Source organism: Coregonus clupeaformis, chromosome 26 (assembly GCF_020615455.1).
Source record: "Coregonus clupeaformis isolate EN_2021a chromosome 26, ASM2061545v1, whole genome shotgun sequence".
Lineage (NCBI taxonomy): Eukaryota > Metazoa > Chordata > Actinopteri > Salmoniformes > Salmonidae > Coregonus > Coregonus clupeaformis.
This window is the reverse complement of record NC_059217.1, coordinates 3,044,847-3,060,461: the sequence shown is the minus strand read 5'-3', so window position 1 is coordinate 3,060,461 and position 15,615 is coordinate 3,044,847. Positions and strand designations below refer to the sequence as shown.

Sequence of the window (15,615 nt, the reverse complement as noted above, 5' to 3'; positions counted from 1 at the left end):
ACACTGTGTTTAAGGTATGCTACAAGAAGTTTAGGTATTGAGGCTTTGGTCTAAGCATTCGGTTTTAGTGTGTAAGCAATGGGCAAAAACTGTAATTTCGAACCCCACTGTATATAAGTATATTATTCAAACTCACTATTACACTATATCTACAACTACAATGTTGGGAGCATTATCCTCATAGATGTGGTGAAGCACTATGACATGCACATCATGGTTTGTCAATTTATTTACTTTGCCAATGATAAACACTATGATATTTCACCTTATCATTATATAAATGTTAATTGTCTATTTATGATATGCGATTTGTCATGCCCATGTATTCCAGTTTTTTATTGACTGTTTGAGTATGTGGGTGCAAATAAACTTGAACTTGATAAGTAGTTTAATACATACCCTACATTTCATTCAAGCGCAGGTATAGCATGGTATAGCCTGGCTGACGCAACCCACGTGACTACACAGCGAAGAGCTGCCACCCACTTGTCTCAGGTCAGGAGGACTTCGAGAGCTGGTGTCAGACTAAGACAGGATTCCCCAACTGTCAGCCCGCGTTGGCCCCCAAGTATTCTGAGGAAAAAAGACTGTAAAACCCCCAGGCAATCAGCTCCAAGAGATTTAAATTTAAGAAATATGTTCCCAAGTATTCCCACGCATAATAGAGAGACACGTGATCGTATGCAAATGTGAGCAAGGTTTTAAATGATTACGTTTTGGTCAAACATTATATCTGTTTTTGTTTCTTGAATTCAATTTGGAGTCTACAAATTATTTGTAAATGTGTTCCGGACCCCCGACCAGCCGCTCAAGAACAAATCGAACCGCGGCTGAATCTAGTTGATGATCCTTGGACTAAACACTGTAAATCTAGCTATGAGATTGAGGAACAGGCAGGCAGGCTCACATGCAGAGGGCGCCCTGCATATTGAGAAGGAAAGATGGGAAGAAATGACACAATTTCTGTCCTCCAGCCAGCGTTCCCACGATTCCATGAATTCAGAAAGAAGGTCGTTCCTCCTGTCTGTCACCCAGCTGCGCAGCTCAGCGAAATCGCGGTAGGTGCAAAGGCGACGGAGTTGGTCATAACAGGAGGTTTATGTTGATTGAAAAATTATTTATTACTTTTTACACAAGAAAGGCTACACGATTCGATTTTCACGGACTTCAACATACTTTATCGATTCCAAGAAGCCAATAAAAACAGGTTTTTGACAATTTTACAGCCCTAGACCTTTTCCACTTTGCGCTTGGAACCGAGGCCATAACACAGGTGAGTGTAGAGCTATCGAGGTGTCAACCAGATTGGTGAGAAGAAACATAATTCTAATTTTATAGGCGACTACAGCACATGTAACTAAACTTCGACAGAAATAGTTGGTATGGATGTTTAGGATTAGGAAACCTATCTTTGTGTTACACGTAGGCCTAGGGTTTCTCTCACTTTTGCATGATGGTTGTCAGTCTTGCCAGGGTCAGTTTGTTATCCATATGGGTATAAGCAAATGTGTAGCGTCACTGTTTTACTCCAGTAACAACATTGCATTTTGTAAATGTGTTATTTTTACACTAAAATATAAATGTCTTTAATTGCATTGTAATTTGCCAAAGTTTTTGACATTTGGTAGAGCGAATTGTTGATGTTATTCTGTATGCTGTCTTTTGTAGAGGAATTTAGACCCACACTTGTCTTCAAAACTTGGGTTGAATACGACCAATAATACTCTTTGATCAAAATCAATGTATGGCCCATCTCTCTCTACCTTATGGGTGATTCCTCACTAAACTAGAACAAAACAGGACCATGATTTTTTGGAATTTTCACGAAATGTTATCAATAGAAGGGTCCTTTGGAGGAAGGATTGTTGACATATATTTTACTTTTGTATCTTAAAGCATAATTGAGAAATAATTAATTGAATTTTGAATATTTGTACCATTTTGGCCTTACCCAGGCCTCCTTTGAGACTCCACAATGTGTAGGTGCTACAAAGCTGTCATATTATTCTTTACTCCTTGCTCTGTAATATGAGTGGTATTTTGATTTCAGTAACAATTTGCATACATTAATTTATGAATATCAAAAAATATGAACATGAATATTGAAAATATACTATTTTTGATTTTGATAGTTTTTGAATACCTTGTTGGGTACGTTATGATCCAATTTTGTAAGCATTACCAACAGAGTGTAAACAGAGGGCTGTGATTGGTTACATTGCCTACTATGCCAATTTCTCTGTTTAAAATGGGCCATAACTTTAAAACTAGCAGAAATCCCACTCTGGAATTTTGATATGCCCGTAGAGTTCAACAATATATATAAGAAATTAGCTAAATCAAAAATGGTATATTTTCAATATTAATGTTTATATTTTCCTATATTAATAAATTAATGTAAAACATTTTTTTTATTGAAATCAAAATACTACTCATATTACACAGCAAGCTGTAACACTTAATGACACCAATTTTGGTCTATTCATACCCCTTGACTTATTCCACATTTTGTTGTGTTACAGCCTGAATTCAAAATGGATTAAATATATGTTTTTTCTCATCCATCTACTCACAATACCCCATTATGGCAAAGTGAAAACATGTTTTTAGAAATGTTTGGAAATGTATTGAAAATTAAATGCAGAAATATCTCATTTAAATATGTATTCACACCCCTGAGTCAATACTTTGTAGAAGCACCTTTGGCAGCGATTACAGCTGTGAGTCTTTCTGGGTAAGTCTCAAGCGCTTTCCACGCCTGGATTGTGCAACATTTGCCCACTATTCTTTTCAGAGTTTTTCGAGCTCTGTCAAATTGGTTGTTGATCATTGCCATAGGTCTTACCATAGATTTTCAAGTAGATTTAAGTCAAAACTGTAACTTGGCTACTCAGGAAATTTTAATGTCTTCTTTGTAAACAACTCCAGGGTAGATTTGACCTTGAAATTATCTCCCAGTGTCTGGTGGAAAGCAGACTGAACCCAGTTTTCCTCTAGGATTTTGCCTGTGCTTAGCTCCATTCTGGGTTTTTTTATCCTGAAAAACTCCCTAGTCCTTAACGATTACATGTACTGTATACCCATAACATTAGGACACCTTGTAGAGTCCATTCCCCAAAGAATTGAGGCTGAAGGTGTTCCTAATGAATGAGTGCATTCGGAAGGTATTCAGACCCATTTACTTTTTTCACATTTTGTTACGTTACAGCCTTATTCTAAAATGGATTTCATTAAATGTTTTCCTCATCAATCTACACACAATACCCCATAATGAGAAAGTGAAAACAGGTTTTTAGAAATACCTTATTTACATAAGTATTCAGACCCTTTGCTATGATACTCGAAATTGAGCTCAGTTGCATCCTGTTTACATTGATCATCCTTGAGGTGTTTCTACAACTCGATTGGAGTCCACCTGTGGTAAATTCAACTGATTGGACATGATTTGGAAAGGCACACACCTGTCTATATAAGGTCCCACAGTTGACAGTGCATGTCAGAGCAAAAGCCAATTAATCAGGTCGAAGGAATTGTCTGTAGAGCTCCGAGACACGATTGTGTCGAGGCAAAGATCTGGGGAAGGGTACCAAAAAATGTCTGCAGCATTGAAGGTCCCCAAGAACACAGTGGCCTCCATCATCCTTAAATGGAAGAAGTTTAGAACCACCAAGACTCTTCCTAGAGCTGGCCGCCCGGCCAAACTGAGCAATCGGGGGAGAAGGGCCTTGGTCAGGGAAGTGACCGAGAACCCGATGGTCACTCTGACAGAGCTCCAGAGTTCCTCGGTGGAGATGGGAGAACTTTCCAGAAGGGTCAACCAACTCTGCAGCACTCCACCAATCAGGCCTTTATGGTAGAGTGGCCAGACGGAAGCTACTCCTAGAGTGGCCAGACGGAAGCCACTCCTCAGTAAAAGGCACCTTGAAGTTTTCCTAAAGGCACCTAATGGACTCTCAGACCATGAGAAACAAGATTCTCTGCTCTTTATGAAACCAAGATTGAACTGTTTGGCCTGAATGCCAAGTGTCACGTTTGGAGGAAACCTGGCACCATCCCTGAGGTGAAGGGATGGTGCCACAGCATCATGCTGTGGGGATGTTTTTCAGCGGCATGGACTGGGAGACTAGTCAGGATCGAGGGAAAGATGAACAGAGTAAAGTACAGCGAGATCCTTGATGAAAACCTGCTCCAGAGCGCTCAGGACCTCAGACATGGGAGAAGGTTCACCTTCCAACAGGACAACGACCCTAAGCACACAGCCAAGACAACGCAGGAGTGGCTTCGGGACAAATCTCTGAATGTCCTTGAGTGGACCACCCAGAGCCCGGACTTGAACCCGATCGAACATCTCTGGAGAGACCTGAAAATAGCTGTACAGAGACGCTCTCCATCCAACCTGACAGAGCTTGAGAGGATCTGCAGAGAAGAATGGGAGAAACTCCCCAAATACAGGTGTGCCAAGCTTCTATCGTCATACCGAAGAAGACTCGAGGCTGTAATCGCTGCAAAAGATGCTTCAACAAAGTACTGAGTAAAGGGTCTAAATACTTATGTAAATGTGGTATTTCAGTTGTTTATTTTTAATACATTTGCTAAAATTTCTACAAACCAGTTTTTGCTTTGTCATTATGGGGTATTGTGTGTAGATTGGTGAGGGAAAAATAAACAATTTAATCAATTTAAGAATAAGGCTGTAACGTAACAAAATGTGGAAAAGGTCAAGGGGTCTGAATACTTTCCAAATGCATTGTATATAATTACCTGCATGTAAATTGAGAAAAGCCTACAGGTTTGTCTGTATTTCTGCATGAGTGGCCCGGGTTAAGCATTTTAATCCCAGCCAGTTCCGATAGTGCGTCCAGATTTCAGTGTGCTCATCTGTCCCTTTGGCTGGGTATTTTTATTCTCACAGTGTCTGAAATAATTTTGGGTTCCTCAAGCAGTCAGGGAAGAGATTGTGGACTTGTGTTGTGTGTGTGTGTGGTTAGAAATGTAAGTGTATGGAAGAACCAGCCAGGCGTACCGAACGCTGACTATAATATTAACACTAAATGCTAAAGCTTAATTTGAACTAATGTTCATTGAATAAATAGGTCTACCTGTTGGTGGGTCTTTGGGGTTATTGTCTGAAACTGTCCCCAGAAATGTCCCATATTAGCCCTCAGAAAGAAAAAAGCAACTCTGGAAGTTAAATTGAGGCCGATATTTCAATAATAAAATGCTGACTCCAATCAGATTTGTATGTAAAAATGTCTGTCCCTGTACCAAACTCATTAGCTCCCTCGGCTTCACAGCTGACCTTATGAGGCCTTATGAGAATGTTTGATCACTAACCACGTTTTCATCCACAGTTTTTATGCGAGTAAAGTCATATCGTATAAAAACAAACAAACACGACAGCTGTGATTGAAACAGGGCGTTTCAGTGTCATTTTATAAATGTAGACAGAATTTGTTCTTTCAACATGGTGGGATCGTTTTGTGTCGGTAAAATAAATAATGCGGGAAATGGTGGTGGAAATACCTTTGCGCAAATATTGATATAATAACCATCATATCAAAGTACATTTGGAGTCACGCGATGATATGGTGTGCGGTCCTCCCACTATAACTTGGGAAACCATGCAGTTTATTAGGTTACAGATGAAAGAAGTTATGAACTTCACAGGGTGGTGAAAGTGCACAGTGTTGAACTTGATGCTCCTTTCCAATAAATATCGAGGGTCTTATTCTGGTGACATGATGATCGATGCTTGACTGTCGTTTGACAAATAAAAATAATTATAATCTCATCATGTATCATGAGGACCGCCACAGGAATGGAAGACCCAGAGTTACTTCTGCTGCAGAGGATAAAGTTCATTAGAGTTACCAGCCTCAGAAATTGCAGCCCAAATAAATGCTTCACAGAGGTCAAGTCACAGACACATTTCAACATTAACTGTTCAGAGGGGACTGTGTGAATCAGGCCTTCATGGTCAAATTGCTGTAAAGAAACCACTACTAAAGGACACCAGTAAGAAGAAGAGACCTGCTTGGGCCAAGAAACACGAGCAATGGAGATTAGACCGGTGGAAATGTGTCCTTTGGTCTGGAGTCCAAATTTGAGATTTTTGGTTCCAACCGCCGTGTCTTTGTGAGACGCGGTGTGGGTGAACGGATGATCTCTGCATGTGTCGTTCCCACCGTAAAGCATGGAGGAGGAGGTGTTATGGTGTGGGGGTGCTTTGCTGGTGACACTGTCTGTGATTTATTTAGAATTAACGGCACACTTAAGCAGCATGGCTACCACAGCATTCTGCAGCAATACGCCATCCCATCTGGTTTGGGCTTAGTGGGACTTTCAATTTTTTTTCAACAGGACAATGACCCAGCACACCTCCAGGCTGTGTAAGGGCTATTTTACCAAGAAAAAGATTGATGGAGTGCTGCATCAGATGACCTGGCCTCGACAATCCCCCGACCTCAAACCAATTGAGATGGTTTGGGATGAGTCGGACAGCAGAGTGAAGGAAAAGCAGCCAACAAGTGCTCAGTATATGTGAGAACTCCTGTCATCAAGGCAAAGGGTGGCTATTTGAAGAATCCCAAATATAAAATATATTTAGATTTGTTTAACACTTTTTTTGGTTACTACAGGATTCCAAATGTGTTATTTCATAGTTTTGATGTCTTCACTATTATTCTACAATGTAAAACTAAAGAAAAACCCATGAATGAGTATGTGTGTCCATACTTTGGACTGGTAGTGTATGTATGTAGGTATGTAATGTGTGAATATATTTTATTTTGTTCAGCTCCCTGACTTAAATTTGTCACCTTACAGTAATATGTGACTAAAATAAATGGGTGGCGTTGCATCAAACCTGCTGAATCACAGAGGAATGACAAACAGCTTGTCATAGCAGGATGCAACCATGACAGGGTTAAAAGGGACAATCTCACCTTTTCCCCTGGGGGCTCTGGAGCACAGCTCTTTTATCCGGAATGGGACTGAATGGTGACGTCATAGAGAGCGTTGCCTGGACGACTGAGCAGCGTAGATGGAATTAAAACCCTCCATGTCTCTCCTCATCTGTGTCATTGGGTTAGCAGGGCGTCTTACATTAATTCACATCAACAGCAGGAACACACACACACACACACACACACACAGTAGTTAGTCAGCAGCAGTGTTTTGAGTTGCTCCCTCACTCTTTGTGTGTGTCTTGGATCAATGCAAGAGGATGAAAGTCAGGCAGGATGAAAATAGGAGGAGAGACCTTTAGGGGAGGATAAATCATTTTTGAGAAAACCATGATTAAAGTGGCTATTTTAGGCCGTTTTTAAACCTATACATGCCTCCGGTAAGAGCCTATGATCTGTGAACCGTACATGATACAGACATCTTGGTGTCTTTATACTCCTTTATTATGTGCTCTCAAATAGGGAGTATGTCCAGATTCTTAAGTAAAAGTTTTAACATTAATTTATTCAATATTACAAATATTAATATGAAAAACACAAAAATACAATTTTTTAATAATATGACCCATTTTATACATAGAAAATGACATTATAGGTCAATAACCAATCACAGCCCTCATTTAGTATTGCACATTCAGCAAAGGGAGTTCCAGTTGAATCCATTTTCCCATTCATTGTGTTAGTGCTGCTCATAACATTTATCTGAATTAGCGGTTAAGAGCGTTAGGCCAGTAACCAAAAGGTTGTTGGTTCGAATCGCCGAGCCAGCAAGGTAGAAAAATCTGCTGTTCTGCCCTTGAGCAAGGCACTTAACTCCCAACAACAACTGCTCCCTGGGCGCCGATGACGTGGACGTCGATTAAAGCAGCCCCCTGCACCTCTCTGATTCAGAGGGTTGGGTTGAATGCACATTTCAGTTGAATGCATTCTGTTGTGCAACTGACTAGGTATCCCCTTTCCAGTATATTGTTCCAAACGATATGTCCTAAAATGAACAAAATCAAAAAGGGTACTTTTGAGATATTGATATGTTGAATAAATTGTTTGTTTTTTCAGAATCAAGACATACTCCATATTTTAGAGACACTATAAGGAGTACAATGACACCCATGTTGTCTTGATCATTTTTTAAAACATTTTTAAAAACATTTTTAGTCATTTAGCAGACGCTCTTATCCAGAGTGACTAACAGTTAGTGAATGCATACATTTATCATGTACAGTTCACAGATAGTAGGGTCTTACAGGAGGCATTTATAGGTCTAAAAAGGGTACAAAATGGCCCCTTTCATCACGATTTTCTCCAAAATGGTTTGTGATACAAATGTAAAGAGCATGTCAAAAATCCTTCCTCCCTATGAAGTTTCTATGTGAAATATTTGGGGGCTACGCTGGCATATACAGTGGGGAAAAAAAGTATTTAGTCAGCCACCAATTGTGCAAGTTCTCCCACTTAAAAAGATGAGAGAGGCCTGTAATTTTCATCATAGGTACACGTCAACTATGACAGACAAATTGAGAAAAAAAAATCCAGAAAATCACATTGTAGGATTTCTAATGAATTTATTTGCAAATTATGGTGGAAAATAAGTATTTGGTCACCTACAAACAAGCAAGATTTCTGGCTTTCACAGACCTGTAACTTCTTCTTTAAGAGGCTCCTCTGTCCTCCACTTGTTACCTGTATTAATGGCACCTGTTTGAACTTGTTATCAGTATAAAAGACACCTGTTCACAACCTCAAACAGTCACACTCCAAACTCCACTATGGCGAAGACCAAAGAGCTGTCAAAGGACACCAGAAACAAAATTGTAGACCTGCACCAGGCTGGGAAGACTGAATCTGCAATAGGTAAGCAGCTTGGTTTGAAAAAAATCAACTGTGGGAGCAATTATTAGGAAATGGAAGACATACAAGACCACTGATAATCTCCCTCGATCTGGGGCTCCACGCAAGATCCTCCCCGTGGGGTCAAAATGATAACAAAGAGCGGTGAGCAAAAATCCCAGAAAACGCGGGGGGACCTAGTGAATGACCTGCAGAGAGCTGGGACCAAAGTAACAAAGCCTACCATCAGTAACACACTAGCCGCAGGGACTCAAATCCTGCAGTGCAAAGGTGTCCCCGGCTTAAGCCAGTACATGTCCAGGCCCGTCTGAAGTTTGCTAGAGTGCATTTGGATGATCCAGAAGAGGAGTTGGGAGAATGTCATATGAAACCAAAATAGAACTTTTTGGTAAAAACTCAACTCGTCGTGTTTGGAGGACAAAGAATGCTGAGTTGCATCCAAAGAAAACCATACCTACCTGTGAAGCATGGGGGTGGAAACATCATGCTTTGGGGCTGTTTTTCTGCAAAGGGACCAGGACGACTGATCCGTGTAAAGGAAAGAATGAATGGGGCCATGTATCGTGAGATTTGAAGTGAAAACCTCCTTCCGTCAGCAAGGGCATTGAAGATGAAACGTGGCTGGTTCTTTCAGCATGACAATGATCCCAAACACACCCGGCCGGCGAAGGAGTGGTCGTGAAGCATTTCGAGGTCCTGGAGTGGCCTAGCCAGTCTCCAGATCTCAACCCCATAGAAAATCTTTGGAGGGAGTTGAAAGTCTGTGTTGCCCAGCGACAGCCCCAAAACATCACTGCTCTAGAGGAGATCTGCATGGAGGAATGGGCCAAAAATACCAGCAACAGTGTGTGACAACCTTGTGAAGACTTACAGAAAACGTTTGACCTGTGTCATTGCCAACAAAGGGTATATAACAAACTATTGAGAAACTTTTCTTATTGACCAAATACTTATTTTTCACCATAATTTGCAAATAAATTCATAAAAAATCCTACAATGTGATTTTCTGGATTTTTTTTCCTCATTTTGTCTGTCCTAGTTGACTTGTACCTATGATGAAAATTACAGGCCTCTCTCATCTTTTTAAGTGGGAGAACTTGCACAATTGGTGGCTGACTAAATACTTTTTTTCCCCACTGTAATTGCCATTTAGTTACACTTTAATGAGACCATTGATTTGCAAAAAGGACCACACACTGAAATTACTGTTGAGGGTAATGTGGGGGTGTCACGCCCTGGCTCTGGGGACTCTAGTATGTTGAGCCAGGGTGTGAGTTTTCATTTGTGTTTGTTCTAGTTGTTGTATTTCTATGTTGGCCAGGGTGGCTCCCAATCAGAGATGGCTGTAGCTCGTTGTCTCTGATTGGGAGCCATACTTAAGTAACCGTTAGGCATTCATTTGGTGTGGTTTCTTGTTCCGTGTTGGTTTGTGTATGTAACCAGGGACGGCACGTTTTCGTTTTGTTCGTGTGATACTTTATAAAAATAAATATGTTCGCATTCCACGCTGCGCCTTGGTCCTCCTCTGTTCCCGACGATCGTGACAGGGGGAGGAGAGGAGAGGAGGGGAGGGGGGAGGAGAGGAGGGGAGGGAAGGAGGGGAGGAGAGGAGGGGAGGGAAGGAGGAGAGGAGGCAGGGGAGAGAAGGAGCAGAGTGGAGGGAAGGAGGAGAGGTGAAGCAGAAGGAGACTGACTAGGCATGTTCTTATTCATGTTCATGTTGGTGTATTATTTTAAGAGATTAGACAAAGGACATGTTTTCCTCCACTACCAGAGCTTTACTGAGATTGTAGTGTAAGACTGGGGACCTGTGGGAGAGTGGGACCCTGAGCCACAGTTTGCCATACGTTGGGCTCTCTAGTGGATACCAGCTGAAAATTGCTTTCTGTTCCTGTGAATTAATGGTTTTTAAAGAGGCTAGTCCACTGGGAGTGGTGTGTGTGTGTGTGTGTGTGTGGTGGGTAGAGGAAGAGGAGGGGGTGATGGGAGGAAGTTATTTTTGGAAGCAGACATCAGTATGATGCTGGGCAGTCATGTTTGTGCTTGTGGTTGCCAGTGCTGTATGGAATCTGGTGCTGGTACTGTTGTTGGAGTGTCATTCTGTTGTGTCTGAGTCAATGAATGAGTTTCATTATAATTCTAAACATTGCCTCTTTTGTATGCCCAAATCTTTCCAGCCCAATAGTGACAGGTCTGACTGAGTCATAATAACAGTACATGATTCTGTTTACAGCTTCATCCTTTTAAGGATGAATGACCTGTATACACACAAGTTTGTCTGAAAACAAACACCAATTTCTTCATTCTTCTTTCCCCGAAACGAAAACAAAAAAGTGTTAGGGCCACACTGTCTATGGTCTGCAAACTGAAGTGGTGGAGCTTCTGAAACAGAACAGTCCAGTTGTGCAGCCTCAGCACTTCCTTGTTGGATGTCCTTGTCACTCCCCTGTAGAGGCAGGCAGACATCCTGGTTCCTGCTTAGTGCAGGTAAACCCTGCTTCTTCAGGACTGTCTATATGGTGTGTTTTTAATGCACGGTATGTTGTGAATGCAGACTAACAGCTCTACTGTAACTGACATTGGCTAGGTCACCTCCAGACAGTACGAGAGAGCCTTGTTGTGAACCACAGACAGTGTGGAAGATGCTGTCACACTGCTTTGATGTGATGGGGGTATTTATAGACTCCTGTTGTGTGTCTGTGTCTGTGTGCTTGCACTAGCTGCCCCACCTCTTCTCTAACTAACATCATCCAGGACCCCCAGCCCTATATCAGCCTCAAAACGTCATCCTGTCATGTTTTTGCAAAATGTTAGGCATCAACCGATTGACGCTTATGTGAACTGGCCATGCTCCCAGCAAGCTTTGTGGTGCCAATGGGAAAAGATGAGTGTCAACCTATTGAAGCTTATGTCAGACACAATGTCTCTCTCTCTCTCTCTCTCTCTCTCTCTCTCTCTCTCTCTCTCTCTCTCTCTCTCTCTCTCTCTCTCTCTCTCTCTCTCTCTCTCTCTCTCTCTCTCTCTCTCTCTCTTCTCTAATCCCCCTATCTCTATCTTCTCTCTTGCTCTCCCTCCCTCTCTCCTTCTTTGCTTCCCTCTATCTTTCTCGCTACCTCCTCTTTATCCCCCCTCCTCTTCTCTCTCCCTCCCCCTTTATTCACCTCCTCCACCCTCTTAAGATATTGAAGAAAACAAACCGGATCCGATTATATGAAGTGATCTATAACAGAGCTTTGTTCCGTGATGCTTTATGCTAGAAACAAGCTGTAAAATACCCGGGAAAGACATGACTCTGATGCATATGGGGATATCATTGTTTTGTTTATTTGACATTCAGAGGCTAACTTTGCTTGGGAAGTAATCTAATTCTGTCACTATCAATTGATTAAGCTATTCACTTTCTGTACAATAGAAGATGTTTAAAGCCAGGCAGCTTTTAGGGAAACACTTGTGACCTTTTCTCATTGGGTTAAGCCACGGACGAAGAGTAGCCAGCAGTTAAAGCTTACATTTTTCTGAGTCAGTAGGCCTACTCTGTCTGGGGTGGAAAGGTAGGCCTATACTCAGATTCCTGCAAATAGGGACAGTTTTGTTGCAAACAAGACACACTGATTTTGGCATTGGAGAAATATGATAAGATGAACACATAGGACTATCTCTGTCCATTCTTAGCCTGTAATTTCGGTAATTTGTGTGGTATTAAAAAAATATTCAGCTAAAATGTAAAATTAGGTAGAATTGCATGAAATGTTTATAAAAAAAAAGGCAGTTTTTTTCTCGTAGCTGCAAATACGATAAATAAAAGGTAGGCCTATGGCATACCCTCTCATACCCCCTCAATTCGAGTTTTGGTTTTAACTCAACAACCCTTCACTGACACGGAGGTAGGCTATTTAAAGAGTGCATAGTGGGTGGAGGAATTGACTGACAAATCTATGGATATAGCATCCTATAGCCTAATTTCGTCTGTCAAACAGGTAGGCCTACCTCTTATTTCTTAAATGGGAAGAAATAGGCTCCAACACAAAGCCCTCTCATTGTTAGTAAAGTCTAATTAAAATGAAGACTGTTGAAATGAATTATGCTACTTGAATTTGCCTAATTTCAGCACCGTGAGCTGTCCATTTCCAATTGATTGTGCTGCGGCTGCTGCTTCAAGTTTCAGCATCACAATGTAAGTTACTCAAATCAGGCTTATTGTGAGGTCAATAACTCTGATAAATACATAATGGGCAAGAAACAAACACATATATTAAAAAAAATCAATTATAGTAGTAGCAAACTATCAAAGTTGACCTCCAGTACTCCTTCTCATATTCACACTCTCCTTCTCAAACTGAACAGAACATAGGCTATAGGCTGGAGTGTATTTTTTGGACTAGGCCTAATCAAAAATATTTTCAGAAGAAACCTTTGCCACTGTAGCCCTGCATAGCACAGCCATTGGTTAATCAGCACACAAAACGTTTTTAATCATCAAGAGCAGATCAGGCCAGGGCTCAGGGTTGGAATATCTATTGCAGCGTGTAATGCAGCCTAGTTTTAGTTACACCATCCCAGCAGCTATCTTAGAAATATAACTTTCCCCTGTGCTTCTCTGAGTATGCACTTCGTTGCCTATAGGCTATGTATCATTTGATTGAGACCACACTAAATAACAGATAGGCACAATTAATATTGCGTGCCCAGCAAAGAATCAGAGAGTAGGAGTGGCAACGGGCACACATCGATATATATATAGCCTAATAAGCAACTAATTCTAAAACACTGAGAAATATTGAATTTTCATCCATTACAAATTACATGACCCTCTCCTGGACTAGATTTAAAAAATACTAAACCCTCCCCTTGACTGAAATTGAAAAAGCATGACCCTCCCCGATTTTCTTCCAGGTACCCATTCTGTAAATTTCGATCCATCCCTTACTGTGGCAACAGGAAATTGTTTAATTAATCCTCAACATGGTGCTTCATTCTCTCCCTGTAGTTACACAAAACAGTGTCTTCCATTCTCTGTAGAACGGTCAATTCTTTAACATAAAGACTTGAAACTCAGGCCATTGTTAAATAGTGTCCCCAGGAGGCCGTACATTGGTTGAATCTACCCACATTTTACATATTTGTGACTGGGGGACTTGGCATATGACATTTTTGATCCATTCAACCCAAAAGCATTTTTGACCTCCATTGGACACAATGGTCTTGCAGTTCTAGAAACTAACAGCCTTGTTAAAATGAATTCTGAAGAGGATATTGGTCCATTTTTTTTACTTGAAACTGTCTGTCTCTTTCTGCCTGCCTGCCTGCCTATTACCATGACTGAAAAAGGAACCACGGGAAAGCGTAGACTCCATTCACTACTGATTTGATAATGGCCCATTCTAAATATAAACTAATTTGACATATTAGTAAAGGCAAGATTCAATTGAGAATAGTCTGATGGGTGAGAATATTATCACTTGATGAGAGAGCAGCATTTTTCAACCTGAGGCAAGGAACAATTGAGTATGCAATCATCAATATAGTCGCATCATGCAGCCCATATATGTTTTGATTCCTAAGACATTCTAAGGTTGGTATCATTTACAACTGAAGTTGCCAAATAACTCAAAATCTAGTGTATAGGACCTGTTTCAAATTATCACTTTTACGCTCAACATAGCCACTTCATATTCGCACTTGCTCGGGAATAGGAAAGATATCCTTTCTATTTTATTCAGCTAAGTTGAATTATATTATTTTTACTATAAAATCATAGAAAATAAAATAATGGCAAGGGATTTATAAGCATATCTTGTCTGCTAAATGAACTAGCCTACAGCCTAGGTTGCCATTGGCATGGCGCATAGCCAGATAACATACAGTAGGCCGACTCAGAATATGCTATTCTGTTCGTCTGAAATATGTTTTCTTCATATTGTAATGTTTTTTGGCCTGCCTAAAGTAAATAATGGATTTATTGTGATGGTATATATTAAATTGATTTATTCAACTTTTTAAAAAATGTAGATATTCCAAAGGCGCACATCAGCTGCTTGTATGTGTGGAGGCCTGGCGATGCTAAATGTGTTTATGCTAATTAAACGGTCAGTTACCATGAGACTGGCAGTGATTTGCATGACAGTTTTGTCTAGCCAAAATGTCATGACCACGACAGCCTTAGGAGGGAGGGGAGAGAGAGGGTGTAGGAGGGAGGGGGAGACCATTGTATTGGGCAAACAGACAGCCACAGTTATATTATATACAGTACATTCAGTCTCCTAAGTGCGTCTCTAGCTGCTTGGGGACTGCTTTGTTCTCTAATAAAGAACATGTCATTTACTCTTTAATTAACTCATACTACTACTCCTCTCCTTATTTACTTTGTCCCATGAATCACTAGTGCTTGCCTGTAGGGGATTTGACTGATTGACTTGTAGTGAGTGCATACATTCCCCATGGGAATTGAAACCATGACCCTGGAGTTGCTTGCACCATGCTCTTACCAACTGAGCCACACGACCACAGGAAGAGGTTTCCCCAAGCACCCCAATCCTTTTAAGTAGGACTAGGCTTAATCAGTGTTCGGGAAACCAGCCCTTAGATTTTTTTATTTGATGTAACTTTTATTTAGACGGGGGTCACCAATGAGACCAGGGTCTCATTTTCAAGGAAGCCGTGTGACCATAAACACAATTCAATCCAACATCAAGCTAAATAACAACATCAAAACAATAAATACAACAAGGTTAATCAAAGCAAACACAACTATCACATTATTAAAAACTAAAAGCATTTTCCCCAGCTCAGTGGAGACCCGTGG

The 15,615-nt window shown here is 40.9% G+C and overlaps 1 protein-coding gene across 1 annotated transcript in view; it reads left to right on the top strand.

Moving 5' to 3' along the window:
- Positions 1–741: 741 nt before the first annotated feature.
- LOC121539945 (guanine nucleotide-binding protein G(I)/G(S)/G(O) subunit gamma-12-like) overlaps positions 742–15,615 on the top strand; it is an 88,459-nt gene continuing 73,585 nt past the window's right edge. The window contains exon 1 of the mRNA XM_041848596.1: positions 742–1,273. The gene's annotated coding sequence lies outside the window, so the exon portion shown is untranslated. The remainder of the gene's footprint in view (positions 1,274–15,615) is intronic.